General features: G+C 44.8%; 1 non-coding gene across 1 annotated transcript; it reads right to left on the bottom strand.

Annotated features, from left to right (window-relative positions):
- Window positions 1–2157: 2157 nt before the first annotated feature.
- trnah-gug (transfer RNA histidin (anticodon GUG)) lies at window positions 2158–2229 on the bottom strand. Its single transcript has one exon. It is a non-coding gene; the product is annotated as a tRNA-His (tRNA).
- Between the last annotated feature and the right edge of the window lie 15719 nt (window positions 2230–17948).

The following is a 17948-nucleotide window of genomic DNA, read 5'->3' as shown; positions in this document are numbered from 1 at the left end:
AATCAGCCATATAAGTACTGTGGCTACAGGAGCAGGTCACAAGCTGCTAATTTAACTTCTGAATCCCCAAAGCCTGCCCACCATCCACAAGACAGGAAGGCAGGCACCACCAGTTCCGAAGAAGGGTCACTGACCCGAAACGTTAACTCTGCTTCTCTTTCCACAGATGCTGCCAGACCTGCTGAGTGATTCCAGCATTTCTTGTTTTTGTACCAGTCAGGAGTGTTTTGGAATACCCTCCATTTGTTGGTTGAGTGCAGCTCCAGCAACACTCAAGAAGCTCGACCCCATCCAGGACAAACAAGGCGCTTGACTGACACCCCCATGAATCAACTTCAACATTCGCTCCTTCCACCACGGACTCACAGTGGCTGCAGTGCACTTTAAAATCCTGATTGCTTTCATCGAGCCTCTGTTGAGTCACTAGCTCGCTAGCTTAGCTTCCTGCTGCAGTAAGTTAAAGCTATTGAACCAACTTCGTTCAGCTGATGGACAAGTAAATGCCACTGCCAGGCAGTTTCTGTTTAACAAGGCAATTTAAGACACTTGAAGTTTGAAAAATCTATGACAATGCCTGACTCTTAATTTGCATTTAACTTGCGGAAAGCTTACCGGAATTTACCATGTGGACCAAAGTCCCACCGTCACACGCAGACAAGGTCTCCACTCCGGCGAAGAATTTACTCCGTGCGCCTCTCGCTTGCAGCATGATTGTTTGAAAAGACGGTTGAAAGGTACCTATTGAATGAAAACATTTAACCAAATGCAGATCTAGTGTCAGGAAATTAATCCAGATGATGAGGCAATCCTCCCGTTTCTCTCGAGATCGATATCGATATTACCCAAATCTTTCCAGAGGGAGCGGGGTCAATAAAATGAGCCTTGTGAAGCAGTGCGTTAAATATTAAGCCGACAGTTGTGAGGGGGTTCGACGCTCCCCGGGGAAATACGAGCGAATTGCAAATGCAACGCATTAAGGACTCGGCCATCACAACTGTGGCTACTTATTCATCAACAATTTAAACTCTGCTATGACAGCAAAACACTGTGGTCACTGGCAGTCCAACTTGCGACAGCAATGTTGGAAATGTTCAGCAAATGAAGCAGCATCGGTGGAGAGAGGAGGGAAGATAACATTTCAGATCAACGACCGTTCACTTTAAAATTAATCCTCACCTCGCTGACTCTGCACTGTGTGTTGAATCTCGGTAACGACAGTTTAGTTGGTTCTCTGATATTCAATTTGCTGCAAATTCCTCAACTCGAAAAGAACTGCAGCGATCCGTGCAATAATCTAAATCCTCTGATATTTAATGGCAATATAACATCAGTATTCTGCTGGATACTGAATGTGAACAGCAGAAATGTGGTGGTCTGCTCCCACAGCGCACAGACCAGCCCCAGTCTCTGTTGCTGCCCGCCGGCTGCTCAAACCTTATCTCTGATTATAAATTGCAACCAGATTCAAGCTAAACGTGCAGGATAGAGATGAATCACCGAGGCAAAGATCAAATATATAAAATAGATTACTTACACCAGAGAAATAATCACACAATATCTATTGACCATTAAAATGCAGCATTATATGAAGAAGACAACAAAGACTTTCAGTACTTTTGGCGATCTGTGATAGGTGTTTAGAGGCAAAGAAAGTCCAGGTCATCAGTAAGCATTGAAATTATCAATGGATTCCGAAGATAATGTTGTGAACAATCGGGCCAATGCCCTTCGGAAGGCCAGACCTGCTTTTGCAGCGCTTGTCTGCCTTGCCGTCCCACAGGTCTAAATGCATGGACTGGTTTCAAGGGTGAGATGTACATTAGTGCGAATGGGAGATGGACCTCGAGGAAGAGCGGTGGCGGCAAAGCAGCGTAAAGTTGTAAGTATTGATGGTGATTATTATAGTTGTTAAGGCGGCAGTAAAGTGACAACGAAATGGAAGGACTAAAGTAAAGTAGGGTTAGTGATTGTGGAAGGGAGGAAAATGTGAGGGAAGAGGCAGGTTTGAATTGGGGAGCATCAAGCACAGACATCCAACAGTGCGAGGTTTGGATGGAGCAAATTGCTTTTGGTCAGCAAACAAGCATATAAACAAACAGGGATTTTAGTGGGCTCGAAAAGTGGCGTCGAGGAGAAAGGAGAACTGCAAACAGTTATTGCCGTGACTCGGATTCGAACCGAGGTTGCTGCGACCACAACGCAGAGTACTAACCACTATACGATCACGGCGCCACACACTAGCTGTGGTTACGAGCTCGGGCAGCTGTAGCAATGTCACAACCGACACAGCCTCGAAACGATGCATTTTTGCGATGGGACCAACATCAGATCTGTAAAAAATTTTGGCAGCAATGTAATACGACACACGCCCCAGGAGCGATTACAGCTTTAATCCACTGCCTTAGACCGTTCGCCCAGGCTGTCCTAAACAGCACATTTCAATTTCGAAACTAACTGAAAGCTGCCTTTCCTGATGACTGCCCGCCCAGCCCATGGTTTTGCATTGCAAGTTGGGGGAAATATCAAACGCTGCGGTTCGAAACGGAGTCGACTTTTTCCGCGAAAAGAGTCATATATTCCCCAACGTCATACAAAGGCGAAATGCTGAAGATGCTGGAACCTTGATATATAAAAAGCCACTGCTTGAGCTAATTAGCATCTTTGACTTTGTCATGAGAAACAGAGTTAATGTTCCAGGTATATAATATTTAGGAAATTAAACAATGACGGAAGGGTTGACTTGTTCAAATCGCATTGTTGCTGTCAGCAATTTCAACCCCAGGTGTCCCATATGACAGGTGAGGATACTCAGCATTATACCAATGAGGAACGCATCCACAGCCTATATATGGTGGGATGCATCGTTACTGTTCCACTGAATCTTTCGAAAAAAAATATTTGATGACACTTGTTTCACCTTCCATCGGACACTGTTGAAAGAAAACTTATAATTCACATTTCCGTCTCTTTGTAAATTAAGATGCAGAGTAACCGGATGTAGGCAGCGAGGAATCTGTGAGGCAAACTGCCACGCAGAAAAGTGTAGAAAATGTGAGGCGCAGAAAGATACACATAGACTGAAATAAGCACACAGGCAGACAATTACATTCGCGCCACATAAGTGCCAGGCAATGACCAACTGCAACAAGTGAGTATCCAACCATCTCCGCTTGACAGTCAATGGCATTACCATCGCTGAATCCCGAACTATCAACATGTGCCGGGTTACAACTAGCCAGAAACTGAACTAAATCAGCCATATAAGTACAGTGGCTACAGGAGCAGGTCACAAGCTGCTAATTTAACTTCTGAATCCCCAAAGCCTGCCCACCATCCACAAGACAGGAAGGCAGGCACCACCAGTTCCGAAGAAGGGTCACTGACCCGAAACGTTAACTCTGCTTCTCTTTCCACAGATGTTGCCAGACCTGCTGAGTGATTCCAGTATTTCTTGTTTTTGTACCAGTCAGGAGTGTTTTGGAATACCCTCCATTTGTTGGTTGAGTGCAGCTCCAGCAACACTCAAGAAGCTCGACCCCATCCAGGACAAACAACGCGCTTGACTGACACCCCCATGAATCAACTTCAACATTCGCTCCTTCCACCACGGACTCACAGTGGCTGCAGTGCACTTTAAAATCCTGATTGCTTTCATCGAGCCTCTGTTGAGTCACGAGCTCGCTGGCTTAGCTTCCTGCTGCAGTAAGTTAAAGCTATTGAACCAACTTCGTTCAGCTGATGGACAAGTAAATGCCACTGCCAGGCAGTTTCTGTTTAACAAGGCAATTTAAGACACTTGAAGTTTGAAAAAACTATGACAATGCCTGACTCTTAATTTGCATTGAACTTGCGGAAAGCTTACCGGAATTTACCATGTGGACCAAAGTCCCACCGTCACACGCAGACAAGGTCTCCACTCCGGCGAAGAATTTACTCTGTGCGCCTCTCGCTTGCAGCATGATTATTTGAAAAGACGGTTGAAAGGTACCTATTGAATGAAAACATTTAACCAAATGCAGATCTAGTGTCAGGAAATTAATCCAGATGATGAGGCAATCCTCCCGTTTCCTCGAGATCGATATCGATATTACCCAAATATTTCCAGAGGGAGCGGGGTCAATAAAATGAGCCTTGTGAAGCAGTGCGTTAAATATTAAGCCGACAGTTGTGAGTGGGTTCGACGCTCCGCGGGCAAATACGAGCGAATTGCAAATGCAACGCATTAAGGACTCGGCCATCACAACTGTGGCTACTTATTCATCAACAATTTAAACTCTGCTATGACAGCAAAACACTGTGGTCACTGGCAGTCCAACTTGCGACAGCAATGTTGGAAATGTTCAGCAAATGAAGCAGCATCGGTGGAGAGAGGAGGGAAGATAACATTTCAGATCAACGACCGTTCACTTTAAAATTAATCCTCACCTCGCTGACTCCGCACTGTGTGTTGAATCTCGGTAACGACAGTTTAGTTGGTTCTCTGATATTCAATTTGCTGCAAATTCCTCAACTCGAAAAGAACTGCAGCGATCCGTGCAATAATCTAAATCCTCTGATATTTAATGGCAATATAACATCAGTATTCTGCTGGATACTGAATGTGAACAGCAGAAATGTGGTGGTCTGCTCCCACAGCGCACAGACCAGCCCCAGTCTCTGTTGCTGCCCGCCGGCTGCTCAAACCTTATCTCTGATTATAAATTGCAACCAGATTCAAGCTAAACGTGCAGGATAGAGATGAATCACCGAGGCAAAGATCAAATATATAAAATAGATTACTTACACCAGAGAAATAATCACACAATATCTATTGACCATTAAAATGCAGCATTATATGAAGAAGACAACAAAGACTTTCAGTACTTTTGGCGATCTGTGATAGGTGTTTAGAGGCAAAGAAAGTCCAGGTCATCAGTAAGCATTGAAATTATCAATAGATTCCGAAGATAATGTTGTGAACAATCGGGCCACTGCCCTTCGGAAGGCCAGACCTGCTTTTGCAGCGCTTGTCTGCCTAGCCGTCCCACAGGTCTAAATGCATGGACTGGTTTCAAGGGTGAGATGTACATTAGTGCGAATGGGAGATGGACCTCGAGGAAGAGCGGTGGCGGCAAAGCAGCGTAAAGTTGTAAGTATTGATGGTGATTATTATAGTTGTTAAGGCGGCAGTAAAGTGACAACGAAATGGAAGGACTAAAGTAAAGTAGGGTTAGTGATTGTGGAAGGGAGGAAAATGTGAGGGAAGAGGCAGGTTTGAATTGGGGAGCATCAAGCACAGACACCCAACAGTGTGAGGTTTGGATGGAGCAAATTGCTTTTGGTCAGCAAACAAGCATATAAATAAACAGGGATTTTAGTGGGCTCTCCAAGTGGCGTCGAGGAGAAAGGAGAACTGCAAACAGTTATTGCCGTGATGTGGATTCGAACCGAGGTCGCTGGGGCCACAACGCAGAGTACTAACCACTATACGATCACGGCGCCACACACTAGCTGCGGCTACATACCCTGCCAGCTGCAGCAATGTCACAACCGACACAGCCTCGAAACGATGCATTTTTGCGATGGGACCAACATCAGATCTGTAAAAAATTTTGGCAGCAATGTAATACGACACACGCCCCAGGAGCGATTACAGCTTTAATCCACTGCCTTAGACCGTTCGCCCAGGCTGTCCTAAACAGCACATTTCAATTTCGAAACTAACTGAAAGCTGCCTTTCCTGATGACTGCCCGCCCAGCCCATGGTTTTGCATTGCAAATTGGGGGAAATATCAAACGCTGCGGTTCGAAACGGAGTCGACTTTTTCCGCGAAAAGAGTCATATATTCCCCAACGTCATACAAAGGCGAAATGCTGAAGATGCTGGAACCTTGATATATAAAAAGCCACTGCTTGAGCTAATTAGCATCTTTGACTTTGTCATGAGAAACAGAGTTAATGTTCCAGGTATATGATATTTAGGAAATTAAACAATGACGGAAGGGTTGACTTGTTCAAATCGCATTGTTGCTGTCAGCAATTTCAACCCCAGGTGTCCCATATTACAGGTGAGGATACTCAGCATTATACCAATGAGGAACGCATCAACAGCCTATATATGGTGGGATGCATCGTTACTGTTCCACTGAATCTTTCGAAAAAAAATATTTGATGACACTTGTTTCACCTTCCATCGGACACTGCTGAAAGAAAACTTATAATTCACATTTCCGTCTCTTTGTAAATTAAGATGCAGAGTAACCGGATGTAGGCAGCGAGGAATCTGTGAGGCAAACTGCCACGCAGAAAAGTGTAGAAAATGTGAGGCGCAGAAAGATACACATAGACGGAAATAAGCACACAGGCAGACAATTACATTCGCGCCACATAAGTGCCAGGCAATGACCAACTGCAACAAGTGAGTATCCAACCATCTCCGCTTGACAGTCAATGGCATTACCATCGCTGAATCCCGAACTATCAACATGTGCCGGGTTACAACTAGCCAGAAACTGAACTAAATCAGCCATATAAGTACAGTGGCTACAGGAGCAGGTCACAAGCTGCTAATTTAACATCTGAATCCCCAAAGCCTGCCCACCATCCACAAGACAGGAAGGCAGGCACCACCAGTTCCGAAGAAGGGTCACTGACCCGAAACGTTAACTCTGCTTCTCTTTCCACAGATGCTGCCAGACCTGCTGAGTGATTCCAGTATTTCTTGTTTTTGTACCAGTCAGGAGTGTTTTGGAATACCCTCCATTTGTTGGTTGAGTGCAGCTCCAGCAACACTCAAGAAGCTCGACCCCATCCAGGACAAACAACGCGCTTGACTGACACCCCCATGAATCAACTTCAACATTCGCTCCTTCCACCACGGACTCACAGTGGCTGCAGTGCACTTTAAAATCCTGATTGCTTTCATCGAGCCTCTGTTGAGTCACTAGCTCGCTAGCTTAGCTTCCTGCTGCAGTAAGTTAAAGCTATTGAACCAACTTCGTTCAGCTGATGGACAAGTAAATGCCACTGCCAGGCAGTTTCTGTTTAACAAGGCAATTTAAGACACTTGAAGTTTGAAAAAACTATGACAATGCCTGACTCTTAATTTGCATTGAACTTGCGGAAAGCTTACCGGAATTTACCATGTGGACCAAAGTCCCACCGTCACACTCAGACAAGGTCTCCACTTCGGCGAAGAATTTACTCCGTGCGCCTCTCGCTTGTAGCATGATTATTTGAAAAGACGGTTGAAAGGTACCTATTGAATGAAAATATTAAACCAAATGCAGATCTAGTGTCAGGAAATTAATCCAGATGATGAGGCAATCCTCCCGTTTCCTCGAGATCGATATCGATATTACCCAAATATTTCCAGAGGGAGCGGGGTCAATAAAATGAGCCTTGTGAAGCAGTGCGTTAAATATTAAGCCGACAGTTGTGAGGGGGTTCGACGCTCCGCGGGGAAATACGAGCGAATTGCAAATGCAACGCATTAAGGACTCGGCCATCAAAACTGTGGCTACTTATTCATCAACAATTTAAACTCTGCTATGACAGCAAAACACTGTGGTCACTGGCAGTCCAACTTGCGACAGCAATGTTGGAAATGTTCAGCAAATGAAGCAGCATCGGTGGAGAGAGGAGGGAAGATAACATTTCAGATCAACGACCGTTCACTTTCAAATTAATCCTCACCTCGCTGACTCTGCACTGTGTGTTGAATCTCGGTAACGACAGTTTAGTTGGTTCTCTGATATTCAATTTGCTGCAAATTCCTCAACTCGAAAAGAACTGCAGCGATCCGTGCAATAATCTAAATCCTCTGATATTTAATGGCAATATAACATCAGTATTCTGCTGGATACTGAATGTGAACAGCAGAAATGTGGTGGTCTGCTCCCACAGCGCACAGACCAGCCCCAGTCTCTGTTGCTGCCCGCCGGCTGCTCAAACCTTATCTCTGATTATAAATTGCAACCAGATTCAAGCTAAACGTGCAGGATAGAGATGAATCACCGAGGCAAAGATCAAATATATAAAATAGATTACTTACACCAGAGAAATAATCACACAATATCTATTGACCATTAAAATGCAGCATTATATGAAGAAGACAACAAAGACTTTCAGTACTTTTGGCGATCTGTGATAGGTGTTTAGAGGCAAAGAAAGTCCAGGTCATCAGTAAGCATTGAAATTATCAATAGATTCCGAAGATAATGTTGTGAACAATCGGGCCACTGCCCTTCGGAAGGCCAGACCTGCTTTTGCAGCGCTTGTCTGCCTAGCCGTCCCACAGGTCTAAATGCATGGACTGGTTTCAAGGGTGAGATGTACATTAGTGCGAATGGGAGATGGACCTCGAGGAAGAGCGGTGGCGGCAAAGCAGCGTAAAGTTGTAAGTATTGATGGTGATTATTATAGTTGTTAAGGCGGCAGTAAAGTGACAACGAAATGGAAGGACTAAAGTAAAGTAGGGTTAGTGATTGTGGAAGGGAGGAAAATGTGAGGGAAGAGGCAGGTTTGAATTGGGGAGCATCAAGCACAGACATCCAACAGTGTGAGGTTTGGATGGAGCAAATTGCTTTTGGTCAGCAAACAAGCATATAAATAAACAGGGATTTTAGTGGGCTCTCCAAGTGGCGTCGAGGAGAAAGGAGAACTGCAAACAGTTATTGCCGTGACTCGGATTCGAACCGAAGTTGCTGCGACCACAACGCAAAGTACTAACCACTATACGATCACGGCGCCACACACTAGCTGTGGTTATGAACCAGGGCAGCTGTAGCAATGTCACAACCGACACTGCCTCGAAACGATGCATTTTTGCGATGGGACCAACATTAGATCTGTAAAAATTTTTGGCAGCAATGTAATACGACACACGCCCCAGGAGCGATTACAGCTTTAATCCACTGCCTTAGACCGTTCGCCCAGGCTGTCCTAAACAGCACATTTCAATTTCGAAACTAACTGAAAGCTGCCTTTCCTGATGACTGCCCGCCCAGCCCATGGTTTTGCATTGCAAGTTGGGGGAAATATCAAACGCTGCGGTTCGAAACGGAGTCGACTTTTTCCGCGAAAAGAGTCATATATTCCCCAACGTCATACAAAGGCGAAATGCTGAAGATGCTGGAACCTTGATATATAAAAAGCCACCGCTTGAGCTAATTAGCAGCTTTGACTTTGTCATGAGAAACAGAGTTAATGTTCCAGGTATATGATATTTAGGAAATTAAACAATGACGAAAGGGTTGACTTGTTCAAATCGCATTGTTGCTGTCAGCAATTTCAACCCCAGGTGTCCCATATGACAGGTGAAGATACTCAGCATTATACCAATGAGGAACGCATCCACAGCCTATATATGGTGGGATGCATCGTTCCTGTTCCACTGAATCTTTCGAAAAAAAATATTTGATGACACTTGTTTCACCTTCCATCGGACACTGTTGAAAGAAAACTTATAATTCACATTTCCGTCTCTTTGTAAATTAAGATGCAGAGTAACCGGATGTAGGCAGCGAGGAATCTGTGAGGCAAACTGCCACGCAGAAAAGTGTAGAAAATGTGAGGCGCAGAAACATACACATAGACAGAAATAAGCACACAGGCAGACAATTACATTCGCGCCACATAAGTGCCAGGCAATGACCAACTGCAACAAGTGAGTATCCAACCATCTCCGCTTGACAGTCAATGGCATTACCATCGCTGAATCCAGAACTATCAACATGTGCCGGGTTACAACTAGCCAGAAACTGAACTAAATCAGCCATATAAGTACTGTGGCTGCAGGAGCAGGTCACAAGCTGCTAATTTAACTTCTGAATCCCCAAAGCCTGCCCACCATCCACAAGACAGGAAGGCAGGCACCACCAGTTCCGAAGAAGGGTCACTGACCCGAAACGTTAACTCTGCTTCTCTTTCCACAGATGCTGCCAGACCTGCTGAGTGATTCCAGCATTTCTTGTTTTTGTACCAGTCAGGAGTGTTTTGGAATACCCTCCATTTGTTGGTTGAGTGCAGCTCCAGCAACACTCAAGAAGCTCGACCCCATCCAGGACAAACAACGCGCTTGACTGACACCCCCATGAATCAACTTCAACATTCGCTCCTTCCACCACGGACTCACAGTGGCTGCAGTGCACTTTAAAATCCTGATTGCTTTCATCGAGCCTCTGTTGAGTCACTAGCTCGCTAGCTTAGCTTCCTGCTGCAGTAAGTTAAAGCTATTGAACCAACTTCGTTCAGCTGATGGACAAGTAAATGCCACTGCCAGGCAGTTTCTGTTTAACAAGGCAATTTAAGACACTTGAAGTTTGAAAAATCTATGACAATGCCTGACTCTTAATTTGCATTTAACTTGCGGAAAGCTTACCGGAATTTACCATGTGGACCAAAGTCCCACCGTCACACGCAGACAAGGTCTCCACTCCGGCGAAGAATTTACTCCGTGCGCCTCTCGCTTGCAGCATGATTGTTTGAAAAGACGGTTGAAAGGTACCTATTGAATGAAAATATTAAACCAAATGCAGATCTAGTGTCAGGAAATTAATCCAGATGATGAGGCAATCCTCCCGTTTCTCTCGAGATCGATATCGATATTACCCAAATCTTTCCAGAGGGAGCGGGGTCAATAAAATGAGCCTTGTGAAGCAGTGCGTTAAATATTAAGCCGACAGTTGTGAGGGGGTTCGACGCTCCGCGGGGAAATACGAGCGAATTGCAAATGCAACGCATTAAGGACTCGGCCATCACAACTGTGGCTACTTATTCATCAACAATTTAAACTCTGCTATGACAGCAAAACACTGTGGTCACTGGCAGTCCAACTTGCGACAGCAATGTTGGAAATGTTCAGCAAATGAAGCAGCATCGGTGGAGAGAGGAGGGAAGATAACATTTCAGATCAACGACCGTTCACTTTAAAATTAATCCTCACCTCGCTGACTCTGCACTGTGTGTTGAATCTCGGTAACGACAGTTTAGTTGGTTCTCTGATATTCAATTTGCTGCAAATTCCTCAACTCGAAAAGAACTGCAGCGATCCGTGCAATAATCTAAATCCTCTGATATTTAATGGCAATATAACATCAGTATTCTGCTGGATACTGAATGTGAACAGCAGAAATGTGGTGGTCTGCTCCCACAGCGCACAGACCAGCCCCAGTCTCTGTTGCTGCCCGCCGGCTGCTCAAACCTTATCTCTGATTATAAATTGCAACCAGATTCAAGCTAAACGTGCAGGATAGAGATGAATCACCGAGGCAAAGATCAAATATATAAAATAGATTACTTACACCAGAGAAATAATCACACAATATCTATTGACCATTAAAATGCAGCATTATATGAAGAAGACAACAAAGACTTTCAGTACTTTTGGCGATCTGTGATAGGTGTTTAGAGGCAAAGAAAGTCCAGGTCATCAGTAAGCATTGAAATTATCAATAGATTCCGAAGATAATGTTGTGAACAATCGGGCCAATGCCCTTCGGAAGGCTAGACCTGCTTTTGCAGCGCTTGTCTGCCTTGCCGTCCCACAGGTCTAAATGCATGGACTGGTTTCAAGGGTGAGATGTACATTAGTGCGAATGGGAGATGGACCTCGAGGAAGAGCGGTGGCGGCAAAGCAGCGTAAAGTTGTAAGTATTGATGGTGATTATTATAGTTGTTAAGGCGGCAGTAAAGTGACAACGAAATGGAAGGACTAAAGTAAAGTAGGGTTAGTGATTGTGGAAGGGAGGAAAATGTGAGGGAAGAGGCAGGTTTGAATTGGGGAGCATCAAGCACAGACATCCAACAGTGCGAGGTTTGGATGGAGCAAATTGCTTTTGGTCAGCAAACAAGCATATAAATAAACAGGGATTTTAGTGGGCTCTAAAAGTGGCGTCGAGGAGAAAGGAGAACTGCAAACAGTTATTGCCGTGCCTCGGATTCGAACCGAGGTTGCTGCGACCACAACGCAGAGTACGAACCACTATACGATCACGGCGCCACACACTAGCTGTGGTTACGAACACGGGCAGCTGTAGCAATGTCACAACCGACACTGCCTCGAAACGATGCATTTTTGCGATGGGACCAACATTAGATCTGTAAAAATTTTTGGCAGCAATGTAATACGACACACGCCCCAGGAGCGATTACAGCTTTAATCCACTGCCTTAGACCGTTCGCCCAGGCTGTCCTAAACAGCACATTTCAATTTCGAAACTAACTGAAAGCTGCCTTTCCTGATGACTGCCCGCCCAGCCCATGGTTTTGCATTGCACGTTGGGGGAAATATCAAACGCTGCGGTTCGAAACGGAGTCGACTTTTTCCGCGAAAAGAGTCATATATTCCCCAACGTCATACAAAGGCGAAATGCTGAAGATGCTGGAACCTTGAGATATAAAAAGCCACTGCTTGAGCTAATTAGCAGCTTTGACTTTGTCATGAGAAACAGAGTTAATGTTCCAGGTATATGATATTTAGGAAATTAAACAATGACGAAAGGGTTGACTTGTTCAAATCGCATTGTTGCTGTCAGCAATTTCAACCCCAGGCGTCCCATATGACAGGTGAAGATACTCAGCATTATACCAATGAGGAACGCATCCACAGCCTATATATGGTGGGATGCATCGTTCCTGTTCCACTGAATCTTTCGAAAAAAAATATTTGATGACACTTGTTTCACCTTCCATCGGACACTGTTGAAAGAAAACTTATAATTCACATTTCCGTCTCTTTGTAAATTAAGATGCAGAGTAACCGGATGTAGGCAGCGAGGAATCTGTGAGGCAAACTGGCACGCAGAAAAGTGTAGAAAATGTGAGGCGCAGAAACATACACATAGACAGAAATAAGCACACAGGCAGACAATTACATTCGCGCCACATAAGTGCCAGGCAATGACCAACTGCAACAAGTGAGTATCCAACCATCTCCGCTTGACAGTCAATGGCATTACCATCGCTGAATCCCGAACTATCAACATGTGCCGGGTTACAACTAGCCAGAAACTGAACTAAATCAGCCATATAAGTACTGTGGCTACAGGAGCAGGTCACAAGCTGCTAATTTAACTTCTGAATCCCCAAAGCCTGCCCACCATCCACAAGACAGGAAGGCAGGCACCACCAGTTCCGAAGAAGGGTCACTAACCCGAAACGTTAACTCTGCTTCTCTTTCCACAGATGCTGCCAGACCTGCTGAGTGATTCCAGCATTTCTTGTTTTTGTACCAGTCAGGAGTGTTTTGGAATACCCTCCATTTGTTGGTTGAGTGCAGCTCCAGCAACACTCAAGAAGCTCGACCCCATCCAGGACAAACAACGCGCTTGACTGACATCCCCATGAATCAACTTCAACATTCGCTCCTTCCACCACGGACTCACAGTGGCTGCAGTGCACTTTAAAATCCTGATTGCTTTCATCGAGCCTCTGTTGAGTCACTAGCTCGCTAGCTTAGCTTCCTGCTGCAGTAAGTTAAAGCTATTGAAGCAACTTCGTTCAGCTGATGGACAAGTAAATGCCACTGCCAGGCAGTTTCTGTTTAACAAGGCAATTTAAGACACTTGAAGTTTGAAAAAACTATGACAATGCCTGACTCTTAATTTGCATTTAACTTGCGGAAAGCTTACCGGAATTTACCATGTGGACCAAAGTCCCACCGTCACACGCAGACAAGGTCTCCACTCCGGCGAAGAATTTACTCCGTGCGCCTCTCGCTTGCAGCATGATTGTTTGAAAAGACGGTTGAAAGGTACCTATTGAATGAAAACATTTAACCAAATGCAGATCTAGTGTCAGGAAATTAATCCAGATGATGAGGCAATCCTCCCGTTTCCTCGAAATCGATATCGATATTACCCAAATCTTTCCAGAGGGAGCGGGGTCAATGAAATGAGCCTTGTGAAGCAGTGCGTTAAATATTAATCCGACAGTTGTGAGGGGGTTCGACGCTCCGCGGGGAAATACGAGCGAATTGCAAATGCAACGCATTAAGGACTCGGCCATCACAACTGTGGCTACTTATTCATCAACAATTTAAACTCTGCTATGACAGCAAAACACTGTGGTCACTGGCAGTCCAACTTGCGACAGCAATGTTGGAAATGTTCAGCAAATGAAGCAGCATCGGTGGAGAGAGGAGGGAAGATAACATTTCAGATCAACGACCGTTCACTTTAAAATTAATCCTCACCTCGCTGACTCTGCACTGTGTGTTGAATCTCGGTAACGACAGTTTAGTTGGTTCTCTGATATTCAATTTGCTGCAAATTCCTCAACTCGAAAAGAACTGCAGCGATCCGTGCAATAATCTAAATCCTCTGATATTTAATGGCAATATAACATCAGTATTCTGCTGGATACTGAATGTGAGCAGCAGAAATGTGGTGGTCTGCTCCCACAGCGCACAGACCAGCCCCAGTCTCTGTTGCTGCCCGCCGGCTGCTCAAACCTTATCTCTGATTATAAATTGCAACCAGATTCAAGCTAAACGTGCAGGATAGAGATGAATCACCGAGGCAAAGATCAAATATATAAAATAGATTACTTACACCAGAGAAATAATCACACAATATCTATTGACCATTAAAATGCAGCATTATATGAAGAAGACAACAAAGACTTTCAGTACTTTTGGCGATCTGTGATAGGTGTTTAGAGGCAAAGAAAGTCCAGGTCATCAGTAAGCATTGAAATTATCAATAGATTCCGAAGATAATGTTGTGAACAATCGGGCCACTGCCCTTCGGAAGGCCAGACCTGCTTTTGCAGCGCTTGTCTGCCTAGCCGTCCCACAGGTCTAAATGCATGGACTGGTTTCAAGGGTGAGATGTACATTAGTGCGAATGGGAGATGGACCTCGAGGAAGAGCGGTGGCGGCAAAGCAGCGTAAAGTTGTAAGTATTGATGGTGATTATTATAGTTGTTAAGGCGGCAGTAAAGTGACAACGAAATGGAAGGACTAAAGTAAAGTAGGGTTAGTGATTGTGGAAGGGAGGAAAATGTGAGGGAAGAGGCAGGTTTGAATTGGGGAGCATCAAGCACAGACATCCAACAGTGTGAGGTTTGGATGGAGCAAATTGCTTTTGGTCAGCAAACAAGCATATAAATAAACAGGGATTTTAGTGGGCTCTCCAAGTGGCGTCGAGGAGAAAGGAGAACTGCAAACAGTTATTGCCGTGACTCGGATTCGAACCGAGGTTGCTGCGACCACAACGCAGAGTACGAACCACTATACGATCACGGCGCCACACACTAGCTGTGGTTACGAACCCGGGCAGCTGCAGCAATGTCACAACCGACACTGCCTCGAAACGATGCATTTTTGCGATGGGACCAACATCAGATCTGTAAAAATTTTTGGCAGCAATGTAATACGACACACGCCCCAGGAGCGATTACAGCTTTAATCCACTGCCTTAGACCGTTCGCCCAGGCTGTCCTAAACAGCACATTTCAATTTCGAAACTAACTGAAAGCTGCCTTTCCTGATGACTGCCCGCCCAGCCCATGGTTTTGCATTGCAAGTTGGGGGAAATATCAAACGCTGCGGTTCGAAACGGAGTCGACTTTTTCCGCGAAAAGAGTCATATATTCCCCAACGTCATACAAAGGCGAAATGCTGAAGATGCTGGAACCTTGATATATAAAAAGCCACTGCTTGAGCTAATTAGCAGCTTTGACTTTGTCATGAGAAACAGAGTTAATGTTCCAGGTATATGATATTTAGGAAATTAAACAATGACGAAAGGGTTGAATTGTTCAAATCGCATTGTTGCTGTCAGCAATTTCAACCCCAGGTGTCCCATATGACAGGTGAAGATACTCAGCATTATACCAATGAGGAACGCATCCACAGCCTATATATGGTGGGATGCATCGTTACTGTTCCACTGAATCTTTCGAAAAAAAATATTTGATGACACCTGTTTCACCTTCCATCGGACACTGCTGAAAGAAAACTTATAATTCACATTTCCGTCTCTTTGTAAATTAAGATGCAGAGTAACCGGATGTAGGCAGCGAGGAATCTGTGAGGCAAACTGCCACGCAGAAAAGTGTAGAAAATGTGAGGCGCAGAAAGATACACATAGACTGAAATAAGCACACAGGCAGACAATTACATTCGCGCCACATAAGTGCCAGGCAATGACCAACTGCAACAAGTGAGTATCCAACCATCTCCGCTTGACAGTCAATGGCATTACCATCGCTGAATCCCGAACTATCAACATGTGCCGGGTTACAACTAGCCAGAAACTGAACTAAATCAGCCATATAAGTACAGTGGCTACAGGAGCAGGTCACAAGCTGCTAATTTAACTTCTGAATCCCCAAAGCCTGCCCACCATCCACAAGACAGGAAGGCAGGCACCACCAGTTCCGAAGAAGGGTCACTGACCCGAAACGTTAACTCTGCTTCTCTTTCCACAGATGCTGCCAGACCTGCTGAGTGATTCCAGTATTTCTTGTTTTTGTACCAGTCAGGAGTGTTTTGGAATACCCTCCATTTGTTGGTTGAGTGCAGCTCCAGCAACACTCAAGAAGCTCGACCCCATCCAGGACAAACAACGCGCTTGACTGACACCCCCATGAATCAACTTCAACATTCGCTCCTTCCACCACGGACTCACAGTGGCTGCAGTGCACTTTAAAATCCTGATTGCTTTCATCGAGCCTCTGTTGAGTCACTAGCTCGCTGGCTTAGCTTCCTGCTGCAGTAAGTTAAAGCTATTGAACCAACTTCGTTCAGCTGATGGACAAGTAAATGCCACTGCCAGGCAGTTTCTGTTTAACAAGGCAATTTAAGACACTTGAAGTTTGAAAAAACTATGACAATGCCTGACTCTTAATTTGCATTGAACTTGCGGAAAGCTTACCGGAATTTACCATGTGGACCAAAGTCCCACCGTCACACGCAGACAAGGTCTCCACTTCGGCGAAGAATTTACTCCGTGCGCCTCTCGCTTGCAGCATGATTATTTGAAAAGACGGTTGAAAGGTACCTCTTGAATGAAAACATTTAACCAAATGCAGATCTAGTGTCAGGAAATTAATCCAGATGATGAGGCAATCCTCCCGTTTCCTCGAGATCGATATCGATATTACCCAAATATTTCCAGAGGGAGCGGGGTCAATAAAATGAGCCTTGTGAAGCAGTGCGTTAAATATTAAGCCGACAGTTGTGAGTGGGTTCGACGCTCCGCGGGGAAATACGAGCGAATTGCAAATGCAACGCATTAAGGACTCGGCCATCACAACTGTGGCTACTTATTCATCAACAATTTAAACTCTGCTATGACAGCAAAACACTGTGGTCACTGGCAGTCCAACTTGCGACAGCAATGTTGGAAATGTTCAGCAAATGAAGCAGCATCGGTGGAGAGAGGAGGGAAGATAACATTTCAGATCAACGACCGTTCACTTTAAAATTAATCCTCACCTCGCTGACTCCGCACTGTGTGTTGAATCTCGGTAACGACAGTTTAGTTGGTTCTCTGATATTCAATTTGCTGCAAATTCCTCAACTCGAAAAGAACTGCAGCGATCCGTGCAATAATCTAAATCCTCTGATATTTAATGGCAATATAACATCAGTATTCTGCTGGATACTGAATGTGAACAGCAGAAATGTGGTGGTCTGCTCCCACAGCGCACAGACCAGCCCCAGTCTCTGTTGCTGCCCGCCGGCTGCTCAAACCTTATCTCTGATTATAAATTGCAACCAGATTCAAGCTAAACGTGCAGGATAGAGATGAATCACCGAGGCAAAGATCAAATATATAAAATAGATTACTTACACCAGAGAAATAATCACACAATATCTATTGACCATTAAAATGCAGCATTATATGAAGAAGACAACAAAGACTTTCAGTACTTTTGGCGATCTGTGATAGGTGTTTAGAGGCAAAGAAAGTCCAGGTCATCAGTAAGCATTGAAATTATCAATAGATTCCGAAGATAAT

This window comes from Heterodontus francisci, chromosome 29 (assembly GCF_036365525.1).
Source record: "Heterodontus francisci isolate sHetFra1 chromosome 29, sHetFra1.hap1, whole genome shotgun sequence".
NCBI lineage: Eukaryota > Metazoa > Chordata > Chondrichthyes > Heterodontiformes > Heterodontidae > Heterodontus > Heterodontus francisci.
Note: the sequence above shows the minus strand (reverse complement) of the source record. Positions and strands in the feature narration are given on the sequence as shown.